General features: G+C 41.0%; 1 protein-coding gene across 1 annotated transcript in view; it reads right to left on the reverse strand.

Moving 5' to 3' along the window:
* LOC116751001 (dipeptidase 2-like) overlaps positions 1 to 15,924 on the reverse strand; it is a 67,093-nt gene that overhangs the window by 46,518 nt on the left and 4,651 nt on the right.

The following is a 15,924-nucleotide window of genomic DNA, read 5'->3' on the forward strand; positions in this document are numbered from 1 at the left end:
GAATCAGGTCTAGAACTGCTCAATGTTTAACACCCCCAGTCCCAGTCCTTTTTGTTCCCAGTTTCCTTCTCAGCCCATCCATCAGCTCAGGCCTTTAGCAGATAGCACCAGAATTGTGACAGACATGTGCTCAGGAAAGGAAAATTGCAAACAAACTTGAATCTGTGGTCTTGACAACTAGGTAGGCAAATCTACTTCTAAAATCTATCAAAATAAATCTAACGGTTTTAAGTTTCATTTTCTGTTTACAGTTTTATATATTTTATATATTATGCACCTTTCTATTTACATTGATAATCGAGAACTGATTAGATTTCCAGATGCATTATAGTATGTGATTAAATTATAAGCCACTGGGTGTCACTCTTAAACTGTGCAAATGTGGCTGCAGAAGAGAGTTTTTCGATAGTGAATTGGACGTGGAGAGTTAGAGATCTCACCAGGGATGGAAACCATTTGAACTGTTTGCATAGGTACATTTACAATGTCAGTGAACTACGGCAGAGTTTGCCCTTAGGTTCCTGTATATTTTCTCTAGACTCATTTTTCAGTGGCAGTTAAACAAGACTAATTATTGGAGAAGATCCTCTCAGCGCTAAAAGGACAAAAAGACGTTCATGTATCCATTCAATATGTACATTGATCACACACTAGAAGTAAGATATTGGGCTAATGAACTGTGGGATTACAAGAAAAAGTGAATTTGCATCATGCATACATTTAACTTATTGGAATGCAACTGTGATAAAAGAAAATGAAAGAAAATTCTTCCTGTTACTCCACTCGATGAATTTGTGCCTCAGATTAATTTTTCCTACTGCCTATCAACCTTAAGCCCAGGCTTTTACCTTCTGCTCTAAGACACTGGGTCTGGGACTATGCAAACTGCATTCTCCAGACTTCTTTGCTGGCTGGCTTCTGGTTAGGTTCTGACTGGAGGCATTGGCAGGAGATTAGAAGTTCATAAGAAAGCAGGAGGAATATTCTTGTTTTCAGTTCTATTCAGCTTCCCTTCATTGGTAGCATTCATGTAGGACTGCAGCCTCCAGCTTATCTCAGCATATCTAGCATCAGTTCTACTGCGGCCCCTTCAGAGGTGCCAGTAGCAACTGTGCCATACTTCCTCTTTGAACTCCTATCAGAGGCCAAGTAGCAATCATGTGTTGTCCCCATCAGAGGTCCCAGCACCACCTGAGCAGTGACATCTTGGGGGTCTGAGCATCTGCTCTGTGGAGCCACTCCCTGCAAGCTCCCAGGTTCCGGTAACACCATTTCTGCTCTTTTACACCTCCAGCCCTAAGAGTGGTAGGTGCTTCGCAAACTACTAATATCAGGGTAACCTTAGCAACCTTTCCCCCTCTTTCTGCCTTCTAATCCTGTGTAACTGATCCCCTGTATTAAATCATCTCTCTCTGAAACACCTAGCATGGCTTCTGTTTTCCTGATAGAGTCCAGACTACAGTGACCATGAGATGAGAGACATGAATGTTCTCTTTCTTCATTCAGTATCAGATTTTGTGTGCTTCTCATGGTTGAGAAATCTTGTAACACTGAATGAGAGTCTAGTGTTTATATTTCTCAAATAATATGGGTCCTAATTGCAAGCCAACTGGTGGTCAACCAAAAAACAGTAGAACGTAAGGCTTCATGCAAATAAAGGATGTAGTGATACACTCCAAAACCAGAGGAAACTTGGCCATGTTGTACTTAATGAAAAATGATCTCCAAGTTGCCCTTTTCTAAGAGATTTCCAAGGATGGTTTGACTATATAGTATTTTTGCCTTTCATGTTGACTTTAAAACCGGAACCTCTCATAACACATGTCTCCATAGTTGAGTAGGACAACTGTTCTTGCCTTAAGGAGAAGGAGCTTACAAACTAGTAGAAGAAATAGGCATGTAAAAACAGACAAAACCATAATTCAAAAAGATACATGCACCCCAATGTTCATTGCAGCACTGTTTACAGTAGCCAGGACGTGGAAGCATGTCCAAGAACAGAGGAATGGATAAAGAAGATGTGGTACATATATGCAATGGAATATTACTCAGCCATAAAAAAGAACAAAATAATGCCATTTGCAGCAACATGGATGGACCTAGAGATTGTCATACTGAGTGAAGTCAGACAGAAAGACAAGTATCATGTGATGTTGCTTATATGTGGAATCTAAAAAAAAAGAGGGTACAAATGAACTTATCTACAAAACAGAAATAGAGTTACGGATGTAGAAGACAAACTTATGGTTACCAGGGGATAAAGCGGTGCGGGGGAAGGATAAATTGGGAGATTGGGATTGACATATACACACTACTGCATATAAAATAGGTAACTAATAAGGACCTACTGTATAGCACAGGGAACTCTACTTAATACTCTGTAATGGCCTATATGGCAAAAGAATCTTAAAAAGAGTGGATATATGTATATGGATAACTGAATCACTTTGCTATACACCTGAAACTAATACAACATTGTAAATCAACTATACTCCAATAAAAATTTAAAAAAGAGACAATACATGGCAATGTTTGATAGGAGCAACACAGAAGGACATACCCATTTGTCACCTGTTAGACTTCATGAAATAGGTTGGAAGAGTAGAGGGAGAACAGGGAACATGATGCACAGATTCTTCTAGAAATTTCATTCACTCCCTTGCTTAGAGCAAGAAATTATTATGGTTATTGTTATTACTATTTCAGTTTTAAAGACCTATTGGAAGAAGATGCTTACCCTGTCATGGAGTTTTGCTTAGTATATTACCTTTTCTTTTCCTGATATATTTCAGTGCTATTTTATTTGATTTTTCTCAGTGACAGTGGAGAACATCTGACTCCTTATTCAAGGCCCCTCCGTTATACACTCTTTTAAGGTTTAATAGACCACTGTTAATTCTTTGTTTTATGCCATTAGAGTGTCTTTTTCAGTTTGTTTCTCTGATTTTTTTTTCCCTAGAAAACACATGATTATATCTTCTGGTTCCAATTTCTATTAGCCCCCATTGTTCATGTCTCACTTCTGGAGCTGATGAAATAATCATTGCCCTTTCAGCACAGAATACCAGGTTTAGAAAGACAAGAAAAGAAGTCTTCCAGCCATAGTGCTGGGACCATCAGTCCACAGGAGCTTTTGAACCTCAATACGTTTCATCCTCTTACCAGGTCATTTATCTTTGAAAGTGGTGACATACTAGGGCGAGAGATGACCTAATGATGAGGGACATCTTCACAAGTTATCATTTGAAGAAGTGGTTTTTGAAGAATAAGGAGGAGATGTGGGAGGGGGATTAGCAGTGAACTCTTTTCTTCAACTACTAAATCTTTGGGGATTCAGCACTTTTTCAAAATATATTTGCCTAAAAGTCTTTAGGGATTCATTTAAAGGAGAGGAGCAAGAGGAAAAGAGAGGGGTTTGAAGCTGAAAAGAGAATATTTGTTGCTTTTTTTCCCTCACATTATGAGCTTATTTGAACAGTTTTTGTCCTGCCAAGTGACTTAGTTTGAGGGATTTTTCCCTAGCTTTGAATAATCATGGGAGTGTAGCACAAATTTTCCCTGAAAATGCCCCTCCTATTTCTTTGAACTATATCAAAGCACACTCCATGCATAATTCTGTGCATTGATTTCCTCTTTTTATGGCAACTCATTCCAGATGAATGTGACAACCTGAGAGGTACTAATACAATGGAAGTAATAAACTTATTTAAAACGGGTTTTACTTGACCGTAAAACAAAATATCTGTGTAACTATAACTTCCTGAGTAGAATGTAAAGCTTTTTACAAACGAAGGCCCTGATGAGGTACTGATATGTTTTGAATATTGGCCCATGAGGTTGTTTGAAGAGCTTGGCAACCTTACGACATTACGTTATAGACAAATTCTGCATGGAGTAACACAGTTCATATACACCTTAATGGGAACCTCCTGGTTCTGACTCACAGCAAGAAATGAAGCCAAACACTCCAGTCTGTAGTACTTGTTCAAGTTCCTGGATTTAAATCTGGAGTCATACTTACTTTGTATTTATTTTCTGAAGTGAACAATATCAGAGTGGCCAGGATTCCAGGTAAGAAACACTAATGGATAGTTAGGAGGCACTTACCTTTCAAAAAAATTAATGTCAAATATTTTCAGAAGATTAAGCCAGAATAGACTTTATTTTCAAACAGAAAAGACATAGGCAAGAGCCCACAGAGAGAAAGCGAGTGGAGGAATTTAGCTTTATCTAGAAGTCATCCAAACAGAATATGTGAAGAGGAATAAAGCTAAGTTCCAGATAGGAAAAAATAATTAATGGAGCTAAATCTTAGCCTGTATCTAAAAGAATTTCAAACTTGCAGTCAATTAAATAAAAATATCAAACCAACTGTTATTATCATTTGTGTTAGACAACTGGTTGATTGACTCGTCATTTTGCTATCTTATGAAATGAAATTGGGAATAAGTATAATGTTAGTCATATCTGTGTAGCATGATTAAATTGCTTCAGGACAATCAAATTAATGTGTTTTACTGTCCCCACAGCTGATTATGTTAAAAGTAATTTGATCCACAGTGATGAAGCAAAATTCTGTTTTTGAGATGGGCCTCCATGGCTGGTTCAACTAAGGTTATTTTAGTTGTGAAAACACAGTCTCAGTCTCCATGAGCTAAGCAGTACAGGTGGTTGGGGCAATTCTCCAAGTACTCTAATTCAGAGAAAGCATTGGCTTTTCTGGAAATTACCTGGCTCATTTGACATGTATTTTGCTTGAACTAGTTCAATAATTTTTCCAAACGTCTACTTTGCTTTTGCCAGAGAGAGACAACCCTACAATGTCTGTAAACAAAATACAAGCTAGAGATGGAGGATTTTCTTTGCTATAGGGCTTAAATAGGGTTTTTCTGACCTGCAGTCTCATCTAAAATTAGGAAAAAGATTGTTGATCTAGGTCTATGTTGCACTGGAAGTGTGTGGAGTGAAATAACAGAGATCTGTAGGTGTTCTAGGTTAGGAACCAGAATGCCACAACACTTAGCTTTACAATTAGACTTACAGATACAGGTTTCTCCACACCGATGTTTTTCAAAATATTTATTAATCTTTCTTTCCAATAATCAGGATTCTGCTAACTGAGAAAAAGTCAATATTATATAAAGAAAGAAATCTGTAAGATTATAGTAGGAAATTACAAACTTACATGCCAGGACAAGATGGCTAAGTTAAATGCCTGAGCGTGAGATGGTATGGAGTGGCAGGGACTGTGGCAAATTGGAGCATTCATGCCCCATCTAAAGGTGGCATCCATTCCTCAGCTTCAGCCAGTGCATACAATGTGCAGTATGGTCCCAGTCTTTCCAGACCTTCCATTTTTCAACAAAAGTCAGAAACCTAGATCTTTATATGAAATTTCCCCACGTTTATATGTTGGCAACCTCTTGGAGTTTGTGGGGCCCAATTAATAACACCCCCCTCCTCTTGAATTCACTGCCAGTTGAGTAATGACACAGGGTTAAGACAGCCAGAGATCAAGATGTCAACATTATTACTGATAAAGTTGATGGAAGAACAAGGCTAAAATCTGTAACCTGTATTTTCTAATTACCACTCTCCTCAGAAGAAAACTTGGGTATGCAGAACTGCCTTGTCAGGGGAGAAAGGGTGAAAAAAAGAGGGATGATAGTGCTCTCAGATTGTTAATAGAGTAACTCTACCCAATTAAGAAGTGAGGACCAATGACTGTCAGGCCAAACCTCCTACCCATCAGGGAGAGAGCTCAGAGACAAGTAGAGTGGAAGTCCCCCCTGCTGCCACCGTCACACACACATGAAAATATAAGGTAGAAGGCCAGGGAATGGAAGTTCCACCATGGTAACAATTCGTTCATTTTTGAAAATTCTGTGCAACACAAACACAACTAGACAGCCCACAGATACCCAATTTGCAACCTCTGGTTTGTGCTTACTCTGTTTTTAAATTTGTCAGTTAGTTGCAAGTTTTAGGACTGAAATTTTGCAGTAATATTAACTGTAGGCATAAATACTAAAAGTAAAATTTTCTTCACTTTTATGGAAATTCGGCATATCAGAATACTTTTTGATGGTTCTATGCAATAATTTAGTACTTGTGTCTTCTTCCATAGACCAGATTTTTCCAAAAATGTGTGTCGGGAAATAGATTTCAGTTGATGTCCAGCCCTGTACTCTTTATTTATGTAACCCCACAAAGAAAGCCAGGATTCAAGGTTCACAGCCCCAGTTCTGACTTCACGTTTCTCCCCAACTTCCGCTTTAATTTCATATCTGCTAAGACTGTTACTTACCTTCCAATTTCTGTCCTTGACTCACCCTTCTATTTTAACATCTGAAGTCATTTTCCTGGTGACTGTTTTGACTTCCCCATGATTCTGGTTCCTCCTCCCCTACCCATTTCCAGCCATGCTCCCTCGAGGTGCTTTGAGTAAACACTCCACTAGTTCCAACACCAGAGATCCCCGACACTGTGTGGTTCTCCCATTAGGCTTGCTCCAGACCCTTCAACAGGAAATAGCATTCATAGTTTTTCCATTCTTGGTGGTTCTGGAAATGTTTATTAAATACATTTTGAAATGAGTGGACCATTGGCTGGGGCAACAATATTTGTCGTAACAGGTTCACTCTTGTTATAATGGTTTGGCATTGTAAATGGGTATCTTATTGAGCAGAGAAAGAAAACAAAGTCATCCTTGTTGGAAATATCTTAAGAAAAGATATTTCCTGATTGTGACCGAGTCTCAAGAAGTGTTTTTAAAATCTAGCCTCCATTTTTGTAAAATTCCTTTTTCTTAGAGTCATAACTGACTTTAAAAAGTCTTCAATTTCATTGTAGCGGTGGTCTGGGCATTTTGGATATGTAGACCTAACTTACTGCTTACGCTTTGGTGTGTTTTTGATTATTCAAGAGCTGCTTTTTTAGGCAAATGACACCCACATATCAAAAGATGACCCTTTATTTGCATACTATTCCTGGAATTTCCTCATCTGAAGCTTTTTCCCACTAGTGTTCAAGGGAGGTCTAGAGGGTCAGAGTGCTTTGAAGGGGGTGCTAAACAGGATGCTGGAATCCATGCCTGGTGTTGTCCTTTTTTGTTCTAAGATGACCCTGTTGGATAGATTTACTATCTATGTGTGAGGGCATGGGGAAAAATCTTAGCTCTGGCGTCTCAGTCTGTTCAGCTATGGGCCTTGAACTTCTGCTCTGCCAGCACAACCCAGCAGGGAAGTTAATCTCCACCAAGGCAGGCAAATGGCCAGAAGACTTGGCCCTGCCAGCCATGAGCTATGCGTGAGTCAGGCTGGAAGCCGTAGGTTCTAACTGGAGTGAACCCTAGGCATGCAGCATCACCAAATCGCGGTTACCAAATGACTTCCATTTATTAAGTACCTACCATGGTTTTGTAACTGCACTACATGTTTTTCATATATTCTCTCTTAATTTAATCCTTGACACATCCATGAGATAGGGACCCTCACAGATGAAGAAACTCAGGCTCAGTATGGTTAAAGACATACACAAGGTCACACAGCTGGTTAGTAGCAGAGCTAGGATTGTAATCTGGGTATCTGATCCAGTGCCCGTCAAACACTGCCCATTGGTCTGAACCTACAATTTTGCTTTTACCTAGTCATTCTGTTCAGCATTCTAGTTCTCCATGTGGTGGGGAACCATGGCATTCACCTAGCTTTTAATAAACTCTCCCCAGGTAGATTTAGTGCTGCCATCTATGGAGTGTCCCTGAATACATCTTTACCCTGAACTCTTAGAGACTGTCTTAGTTTGCTAGGATTGTCATAACAAAATACCACAGAAGGAGTGGCTTAAACAACAGAAATTTATATTTCCCACAGTTCTGGAGGCTAGAAAGCCAAGATCAAGGTGTTGCAGGTTTGGTTTCTTCTGAGGCCTCTCTCCTTGGCTTGCAGATGGCTGTCTTCTTGCTGTGTTCTCTCACATGGTCCTTTTTCTCTGTGTGTGTGTCCTTAGTGTCTCTCTGTGTGTCCTAATCTCCTCTTCTAATTGGGACACTCATCAAATTGGATTCGAGCCCACGCTACCAGTTTCATTTTAACTTAATTACCATTTTAAAGGTCCTGTCTCCAAATGCAGGTACTTTCTGAAGTACTGGGGGTTAGGGCTTCCACATGTCATATTTGGAAGGTGACACAATTCAGCCCATAACAAGGATTGAGAGCCTGCTGTCCATGAACTGATTACTGAGGTTCTCAGTAGTATATCTGACTTCTCTTGGCTCTCACCCCTGGCCCTGCTGGAACACACAGCCACAGGAAGGGACCCCTTAGAATGTGAAGCCGACTAGAACTTGAAACCTTAGTTTTTGTACCCCATTGCCCCATATCCTGATTTCTGCCCCTTCCCCACTGGCCATTCCACGGAGAGAGAGAGAGAGAGAGAGAGAGAGAGAGAGAGAGAGAGAGAGAGAGAGAGAGAGATACCTCAAAACACCTGTTGCTGGGCCCATGACTGAAAAGACTGATGCTTAAGGCCATTCTCTTAACATGGAAGTACCTTAACATGGAAATTGTTCTGTGGGCTCCAGTTATATTGCAGATTAAATATATATATATATATATATATATATATATATATATATATATATCTTTATTTGAGGCTCTTCATATTTACCTTAAGGCCACTTTTTGACTTTACACCATAAAATGACCCTGATCTCTCAAGCAGATGCCTTTATAGGTGATGAGCATTGAAAGTATGTTTTGGGAGATCCTAGCAGTAGAATGTAGCAGTTATGCACACAAGCTCTGGGTTCAGATTGCCCGGGTTAGTATTTGAGCCCCATCTTACCACTAAGTGACCTTGGGCAGGTTTCTTGACCTCTTTGTGTCACATTTTCCATATGTAAAAGGGCAAAAATAATAACACCTACTTAATGGATTTGTTGTTAGAATTAAATGAGTTAAACGTAAAATGAAGTTGTAATAATGTCTGGCCTATAGTAGGTACTCAAACATTTTAGATCTAATTTTTATTATTAGTGTGTGGGTTTTTAGAATTATCTTTATCCTTTAGTGTTATTTTATCCTGGTTAATTTTTATGAAATGCACATATGTGTATCATTTATGGCATTTTTTAAGTCTACAAAAGATAAAAATTCAACCCAAACTGGCTTACACATGGAAAAGAATTTATTGACTCTTGTAAATCAAGTAATTCAAAGACATACCAGCCTCAGATATGACTTGATCCAGGGCTCAAATGATGTCTCCAGAATTTACTTTTTCTCTGTACATTTCTCAGCTATGTTGCCTTAATGTTGTCTCCATTCTTGGTGGCTTCCGTCTCATGCTTGAAAAATGACTGTCATCAGCTCTTGGAACTGCATGCTTCAACACTGAAATCCAGTGAAAAAGAGTGAGCGTCTTTATCCTAGCATTTCCAAAAAACATTCTGGGGTCCACTCTGATGGGACTGTATCAGCCCATGTGCTCATCTTTTTTTTTTTTTTAATTATTTTTGGTTGCGTTGGGTCTTTGTTGCTGTGCGGTGTGTGGGCTTCTCACTGCGGTGGCTTCTCTTGTTGCGGAGCACGGGCTCTAGACGCTCGGTCTTAAGTAGTTGTGGCACACAGGCTTACTTGCTCCGCGGCATGTGGGATCTTCCCGGACCAGGGCTCGAACCCGTGTACCCTGCATTGGCAGGCGGATTCTTAACCACTGCACCAGCAGGGAAGCCCCCATGTGCTTATCTTTGATTGGATTATTGGTACCATCAGGATGCAGGACTTTGGCCAGGTCTGGGTCATTCATCCCATTCTTGAGTTAAAGGTAGAGTCAACGCCACGAGAAGCACCTGGATTGAAGGTGGGGAAATTAGGATATAGCTACCAGAAGAAAGATAAAAAGATGACAGACAGCAAAATAATAGATGTTCATAGCATGAATGCTTTTAAATAAATTTGGAGGACTTTGAGTGTAACTATGGGGACTCTAGTACAAATCACAATTCAGTTCAAACTCATTATGTTGGATGACTAATTATGTCTAGCATTATATAAAAGACCACACTAATGCAATTGAGATAAAGGATCTCCTAAATGAGCCAAGTAGACATATGTTAACATACACGATGCTGGGGTATGAAAAATTTTCACATTTGGTTTCTAAGAATGGAGAAGAGCTCTTTGACTCCTCTTTTTCATGATAGCCACTTTCCTCCACCTGCAAAAAGGGGCCACTTTGGTTGGAGTCGCTACGTGATTTAAAAATTCATCTCTTCTCCTTTGGGGTGGTATATTGGCCTGGTACTGCTACACTGGATGAAAGTCCAGACATCTCTCTTTGGATGCTTCTTTATCACTAGATCCTAAGAATTCCCAGTTCAGGCTTAGGCACTGAAAACTTTGCAGAGATAAGCACTCAAATTTGTCGGGCTTTGTTGAGACAGAATAATAGCCTTTCTACTTGCTTCTAGTCCATTTAAACCTGCCTCACATGGCTACAGGAGCTCTCTATGGATTTGAGCCCAGGGTGCTTGAATTCTGCTTTGGTGTTTGGGGGTCAAAGCCCCTGTATTTTGCCTCCTTTGTTTAGTATCTCCCTTGGACACATTATAAAAGAAGTAGTGGTGTACCTAAGGCAAGAATTCAAGTAGTGCTAGGGCCCCTGACTAAAATGCCATCATAATATCTTTACACCACCACTTAATTGCACCTAATTATACATTGCAAACAAAACTTTTGATAACATTTAGATATAATATCATTGTCTCGAAACTCCAGAATTAAAGTTCCAGAGAATGACTAAAAGGGAAATCAAAGGCTCATTATATTGCTTACTCGCTTGAAGAATATAGATCAGTAGTCTGAGCTGGGCTGTCAAAACCCCTTGTTAAGAACAAAGGAATCTGGCTCAGAGAACCAAACTCGAGTAAAACAGCTTAATGGAACCAACTGTTTACTAATATGATTTCCATGGGAGGAATCTGGCCCTAACTCGAATTTTTTTTTTTAATACACACTAATCTACTAAGGGGATTTGTTTTCTTAACCCAAAGCCTGAAAATCATTTCTGTGAATTACACCACTGTATACAGGGTGACTGTTGTGCAGTCCCCCTTGTTAGGAGAAAGAATGGAAAATATCAAATCTTGTCAAATGAAGCAAAGGAAAAAAATTAGTCTTTCATTTGTAGGAGAGAAAATAACACTCTAGAGATTCAAGTGCCTGCTTTGTATTACTACGCAGTCTCTAATTGAGCCCTCCTTCAAAAATCCAACTTCACAACTTACGTCTTAGAAGTTCCCCCTAATTTAAAGTACTTAGCAATTTAGCATCTGAGAATGTCCCCTTCTGAGCTGGAAGGACTAATGATCAAAAAGAAACATGTGAGATATAGAGATATTTAACTTCTCTCATGCGAGATCAGTGATTTAGAAGGGATTGATATGCCAGTTTTTCCTTATTTTAATGACCTTTCCCACATGTGGCCTCCCCGATTCCTGTAATAACACTTTGTTTATACAGATAATTTTCTCTCCAGCAGGAGCTCTTACATGCTTTAATAACCTTTTCTCATAAATCAACTCAGTACACTGTGAAGTTTGATGAGGTACAGGGGCTAGGAAGGGTTCTCTCAAGCCTGCCAACTGGGTCTCTGATTGCTCCACTGCCCCCTCCTGCATCTCCAAGTAGGCTGATATTGGTGTAGGGACCTGGAGGCAGAGCTTGATTGGGCTGGAAGGTCACCCCATATTAGCCCAGGAGTGAGTGCAAACTCTGTGAGAAACAAGAGTGTTTGAGAAAGTCCCATGCGAAGAAACCAAAATCTGAATTTTTATTCAGATGGAGTAAGGCTTGGGTCAGAGACTCTTGGGTTGGGCTTTGGTTATCTCTTAGGAATCCCGTACATTTTATTGACCCAAGCCTCCATTTAGAAATGAAAAAATATCTCCACTGGATGATTCAGTTGAAGTAGATGGTATCCATTTGGTAGCATGAGACAGAAACAGCTCAAATTGGCATAGATACAGAAGAAAAAATAATGGATGATGTTATTGAGATTACCCAAAGAAGCGCTTCAGGAACAGTCTGATCCAGGTTATCAAATGATGTTAAGCAGCTCTTTCTTTTTCTAATCTCTTGGCTTTGGTTCCCACTAGACATTCTCAGCCAAGGTTTTTATACATAGTGAGAAAAATGGCATTTAGTAACCTCCTAATCTTATCTTAATAACTTAGGATCCAAAGGAAGAGAGAGAACTCCTTTCTCTTGGTATGTCTGTATCAAACTTCAAGGAGTATACTGACACTGGGATTGACAGTCCCAACAGAAACACATGGAATGTGTATGTGGATGGATTTTCCTAAGGTGTCAGAGAAGGGAAATGCAAAAATCTGCTGGATTGACCTATCTCTGTCAGCTCTACACTTCTCTTTCCTGTAACCTGCCCGCCCGCCCCATACATATACACACATGCATGTATGCACACACAAACACACACACAGAATGTTGTTACAGGCTTGGCTAAAATATTCTGGAAGGATACTTCATATAGTAAAAATAAAAATACATAAATATGGCATAACCAACAAATTACAGTTCGTGAAGGTTTCATTGTAATACAACAAACAATTCCCAAATGCCGCCACTTACCATGTCTTTTTTATTTCACAACACTATTATTTTTTTCTAACATCTTTATTGGAGTATAATTGCTTTACATTGTTGTGTTAGTTGCTGCTGTATAACAAAGTGAATCAGCTATACGTATACATATATCCCCATATCCCCTCCCTCTTGTATCTCCCTCCCACCCTCCCTATCCTACCCCTCTAGGTGGTCACAAAGCACTGACCTGATCTCCCTGTGCTATGCAACTGCTTCCCACTAGCTATCTATTTTACATTTGGTAGTGTATGTATGTCAGTGACACTCACTTCTTCCCAGCTTATCCTCCCTATCCCTGTGTCCTCAAGTCCGTTCTCTATGTCTGTGTCTTTATTCCTGTCCTGGCCCTAGGTTCTTCAGAACCATTTTTATTTTTTAGATTCCATATATATGTGTTAGCATACGGTATTTGTTTTTCTCTTTCTGACTTACTTCACTCTGTAGGACAGACTCTGGGTCCATCCACCTCACTACAAATAAATCACTTTCGTTTCTTTTTGTGGCTGAGTAATATTCCATTGTGTATATGTGCCACATCTTCTTTATCTATTCGTCTGTCAATGAACACTTAGGTTGCTTCCATGTCCTGGCTATTGTAAATAGTGCTGGCAGGCAGATTCTGAACCACTGCACCACCAGGGAAGTCCCCAGAGATTATTTCTTAAGGGAGGCCCTCCTCAACCCCCATCAGTCTCTTCCCTGCTGACCTAGACTCCCACAGCCTTACGTAACTGCTCCTTCATAGCACCATACGTGGTTTTAATTTCACACATATTTGTAAGTTCCCTTTCTATAACCCTCTGTTCTATCGAACCTTTCCCTCCTGCCTCATCATTTTATCTCTAGTGCCTACCAGTGCTTGGCATATCTTAGGGGCTCAGTAAGTGTCTGTTGAATAAATAATTGGAGACAGAGGACAAGGCTTAGGAGGGAAGATCAAGGCTTTGTTTTCTACATGTTGAGTAGAAGATGCCCTTAAGACATCCGAGTGGGGATGTGTTTTGAGCAGTTAGTGTGAGGTTGGGATGCCTTTGGAGATGATCATGGCCAATATTTTAAACCATGGGAGTGAATACATTTGTGAGGGAGGATGTGTTAAATTAGAAGGGAAGAGGGCCCATGACTAAGGAGCAGCCTCAACATGTGAGGGGAGGAGGTGAAACCAGCAAAAGGGACTGAAAAGCAGGGGTAGAGAGAAAAACTGGGAGAGTGTGCGGTCGACGAACCCAGGGAGGAGAGAGATCAAGGAAGAGGGGAGGCTCAACCATGCCATGTGCTGCTAGCAAAACAAGATTGAGGACAGGTCAGTGTCTCGTAGATTGAGCAACTTCGAGGTAATTGGTGACTTTTATCAGAGCGGTTTTGGGAGAGTGGCAGAGGGGGAGGCCAGGCCGGAGTAGGCTGAGAAGTAAAAAGTTAGTACCTCTGAGAAGAGCATCCTGGGCAAGCTTTGTGGTTTTTAGACAGGACCTTGTTTGCTTAGAATAAATAAATTAACAGTTATCTCTGGGACATGGGATTTTGATTTTCTTCGTTTTACTCCTGTTGCTCTACCTTCAGAATATTTTTAGAATGTGACCACTTCTCACCACCTCCCCTACTATCTCTCTGTCCTGAGCCACCATCATCTCTGACGTCGGTGACTGGAGAGCCTTCTAACTGATCTGCCTGTGTCTACCGTGGCCCCCACAGTCTGTTTTTCATACAGCAGTCACCGTGATCATGGGGAATGTGATCAGTCACGCCACTCCTCTCCTTAAAACCCTTCACTGGCTCCTATCGTGAAGAGCTAACAAAGACCGCAGAGCGTCCTACAAGGCCATTCAGGGTCTGACTACTGTGTCCTATCTGCTTACTGCTCTCCATCCATTGTGTATCTGACTTCCATTACTCTCTTCTCCTTTCTGTGCTGCAACCACAGTGGCCTCCTTCCTGTTCTTCTAACACACCAGACAAGCTCCTGCCCCAGGGTCTTTGCACTGGCCCTTTCCTCTCCTGTGCACTCTTCCACTAGATACCAACTTGGCTAACTCAAATCTCTGCTCAGATGTCATCTTCTCATTGAAGCTTATCTGGGCTTCTCTATTTAAAATTTTAACCTATGGGGATGAGGTTGGGGGGAAATGGGTGAAGGTGGTCAGAGGATACAAACTTCCAGTTACAAGACAAATACATTCTGGAATGTAATGTACAGCATGGCAACTATGGTTAACAATACTGTATTGTATCTCTTTTCTTTTTAAATTTTATTTATTTATTTATTTGTTTATTTTTGGCTGTGTTGGGTCTTTGTTGCTGCACATGGGCTTTCTCTAGTTGTGGTGAGTGGGGGCTCCTCTTCGTTGCGGTGCGCAGGCTTCTCATTGTGGTGGCTTCTCCTGTTGCGGAGCACCGGCTCTAGGCACCCGGGCTTCAGTAGTTGCGGCACGTGGGCTCAGTAGTTGTGGCGTACGGGCTTAGTTGCTCCATGGCATGTTGGATCTTCCCAGACCAGGGCTCGAACCCGTGTCCCCTGCATTGGCAGGTGGATTCTTAACCACTGCGCCCCCAGGGAAGCCCTACCTCTCATGATTAACTCAATGTATTTACTCAATTTTGGATATAATTAGTGCAGTTGCTATTATCATTGATGAACTGGGGGAAGATGGCGTGGTTATCTAAGTAGCCTGAACTGATGAGAGAGGAAGTCCCTGAGGAACAGGGAAGGAGGTGTCTAGCCATTGGAGGTCCATGGCCCATTAAGTAGCCTGGGATTCTGGGCTCTGTCCAAATAGGTACAAAGATCATTTGTGATCTAGGCATGTTCTCTTCTTGGGCATCTGAACCAGAATTCCCTGAAAGATCCCCAGGTGGTACTCAGCGGGTCAGGATGTGGATTGAGGTGAGCTACCCAGAGGGAACCGAGTAAGGTCCACCCTCCTGCAGCCAGAGCCACCCACTGTCTTCTTCCAGTGCTGAGCCAAGCCACCTGGGTTTCCTCAGGCCACTGCCAACAGGTCTTCCTTGAGTATCTGGTGTCTAAACTGCAGGGTCCCCCACCAAACCCCAGTATTGGGAGCCTGCACCACAGACCCCACCATGGAGAAGGACACTCGTGCTGATTCCATTTCTAAAACATTTATTTTCAGGAAATGTTTGTGCTCGCATGCAAGGAAACTTTGTGGGGTATCTGTGGCTGCCAAAGTGACATCTGGCAGGATTAACTGGATCACCAGAGCCAAACAATGAGGACTGGGAAGGCAGCAATAACTGTGGGGCC

The sequence above is a fragment of the Phocoena sinus genome, chromosome 3 (assembly GCF_008692025.1).
Source record: "Phocoena sinus isolate mPhoSin1 chromosome 3, mPhoSin1.pri, whole genome shotgun sequence".
NCBI lineage: Eukaryota > Metazoa > Chordata > Mammalia > Artiodactyla > Phocoenidae > Phocoena > Phocoena sinus.